Source organism: Larimichthys crocea, chromosome X (genome assembly GCF_000972845.2).
Source record: "Larimichthys crocea isolate SSNF chromosome X, L_crocea_2.0, whole genome shotgun sequence".
Taxonomy (NCBI): Eukaryota; Metazoa; Chordata; class Actinopteri; family Sciaenidae; genus Larimichthys; species Larimichthys crocea.
The window spans coordinates 4,645,808-4,648,820 of record NC_040020.1 but is presented as its reverse complement, the minus strand read 5'-3'; positions in this window follow the sequence as shown (position 1 = coordinate 4,648,820).

The window sequence follows — 3,013 nt, the reverse complement described above, 5'->3', positions numbered from 1 at the left end:
GGCTCCGAGGACAACAGCACAATAATCGTGGTGCCCTTCGGCGCTTGGGGAAAACACGAGAGTTCTGACTCAAATTTCTCCTTCAGCAGAAGTTTCGTGTCGAGCGGACGCTGGGCGTAGTCGGCAGCAGGACGTCGGATGAAAAGGTGCTGTCTCTGGGCCTAATTAATGTGTGCAATAAAAATCAAACAACAGTTCTCCTTGTGGAAACGTTCGAAATAGTGTGCTTTGCCCAAACAATTAATACCTAATGAGGGTTATTAGCCTCTGTGGAAGAAGAGGCGGTGAATTCATGATGTGCACTAAAAGAAAAAAAACATCCTCTTTGTAATAAGGTTTTATCTACTAGTAAGCCAATGACCTTAAAGGTGCTAAAAGCTGGTAAGTGTCCGAATGGCAGACACTCAGGTGCGACTGTCTGCCATCCAGATCATTTTTATCTTTTTTAGCTGTTCAAAAAGCCCAAGTTTGCACTTTGTTGTTTTCATGTTTAACTTACTCCACGTCATCGGATTTTAGCAGTTATTTGACTTTCTCAGCGTAACAGCATAGAGGAAAGCTACTGAACTTAAATTAATTGAGAGTTAATTCAGCCTTTGTATGAAAATAAACAAATCTACTTAAATGTTCATAGAACATCTGAATACTGAAACAACTGGAATTGATATAAGTAGCAGGAACATCTTAATGACTTATAAACAATTTAATCTTGCCCCCGTCTTCCCCGCAAACTTTTCATCTACTACTACTTAAAAGCACCATTATAAAAAAGAAGAAAAAAGCATTGATGCTCAATTGCACAGTCGTGACAGTTTTGGGAGAAGATGAACAAAAAAACCCTGAATGTTCTGTGATCTTGTGAACAAAGTGTGAAGAGTCTGACATGTATTTAAAAAAAATATAAGATATTCATGTTTTCTTGCAGTTGAAGCATCGCTCACGCTTGTTTTAAGTGTTAATATCTGTACTGATTTGAAACGGGTGTTGTTCGGGCACTAAAGCGGTGAGGGTACAGAAATGTATAGTTTTGTAAATAATTCTATTTATGTACATGTGGAAACTGATCGTTCTGTGTTGCATTTACCGATAATAACTCGTCTGAAGAGGATCTCTCTATGAGAATATTTCACAACGTACGGGAACTCTGCCGAAGGAGCTTGTATTTTTAAAGCTGCACCATTCTAACCTGTTACAATCCTCATTTTCACCACGTATGTGTCACCCAGAAAGAGCGAAGCACACTTAATGCAACACTAAAGAAGTGTTCAGCTAAGAGCCATGTATGACAATGTGAATGTTTGCTTCAATGCCCTCCTGATTAAAGAATACAATCAAAACCCGCAGGGTGTAGGAGTAATTAAGCTGTATACGTAAGTTTGTCTTGGTTGACCTGATGTGAGTGGTTTCCGGTGTAAGGGCAGATTAAACGTTAGATCGTGCAGTTTTCTTTTTTGTTCTGTGCTTGTTAAAGCTAACACTTCATATTTATCAGCCATCTGCGAGACTTCATTTGTCGCCATCCTCAAACTCATTTATAAATGTTTTGTAAATAATGTTTTCCTCCACGTTCACCTATTGAATGAAACTGATTTTATTATAAGGACTTTAACTTTATGATTAACACATTTATACAGCTATTTAAAGTTCTGTATCACACTGTGTCAGTTTCTATTCACTGTATTTTGTTTCAATGCCGTTCAAATATAATCATCGCAGCTATGGATTTGTATCTGGGACCTAAATGTGACTGTTACCTACACTCTTGTTAGTACTGTATTTTTGGTCTGAATGGCTGTAAGACACTGCAATTAAAAACTATATACCAAAAAATGATGCTGTGTTTGCTGAACTCTTCTTTGTGTCTCATGTTTTTTATTTGTACTGCACTATGTCACAGTAAAAAAAAAAAAATCATTTAACTGATTAAAGTTAATACATTTATGAATTCAACCAATTCAAAACAATTTTATTAATACACTGGGCTGATTCGTTCAGAGCAGTTTCTCACAGGTTACACAAAACAAACGTAAATAATACAAGGGCGCTACTGTGGAAGAGTCAATAAATTCTGATAAATAAATTTGCTAAGCATAAAAAAAAACAAGATAATATGAAGAAAACAAGCAGATAAAACATACACCAACAGTGACAATATTGAAAAGAAAAAAATACAAAACGTTCCAAAGCCATCAGATTGCAGAGGGAATTAACGATTTAGAGTACTGTTACTTTTATACTTTTACAAGCAGGTAAAGTAACACTGCCCTGATGCAACAGAAAATACTCGCTGCTTTACGAAGGATTTGTGGTTACAGAAAGAACTGAGATCTCAGATTTCATGCTTGATAGCTAAATCATTTGATAACACTGATATTCTTATTAATTTTTTTATGAACAAAGACAAAAATATTTCAGAAGTATTCTATAAATTCAGCTATTAAATAGTCATAATATGCACCTGTCAGTGCTCTTTCTACATTCATGCAAACATATTTCCTGTAAGGACCAAATATCTTTTTTAAGACTTTCGATTCTTATATGTTAGAAAGTGTTAGGAGGCTCTCTTTATGGCAGATAATCATGAGGATATAATCACCTAAAATTAAGAATCATCCTCATGTTGCATTACAAACTAAACACTGGCTCTAGATCAGGGTTTTTTGGCACATTTCACTTCCATAGTTTCTTCTTCACCCTAAAAGGGTGAGGGGGTGAGGTTGCAATCAGCAACTACACCGTTAAATGCCACTAAACCTTACACACTGGTCCTTTAAATAAGAGTTTAAATGCAGGACATGTACTTGTTGCAGAGTATTTTATTTAGACTTTTGGACTTAACTCTTGGATGTCTCCTTTTCAATCCTCCATGAGTTTGTGGTTAAAGGGTTAAACCACTCTGCAGCTTGGTTGGATCCCAGCTGAGTGTTTGGTTGGATGGTGAGGCACCTGTCCCTGCTGTCATGAGCTGATGTTAGTCAGCCTGCTCAGTCTCTCGGCTCCGGCAGTCTGCAGC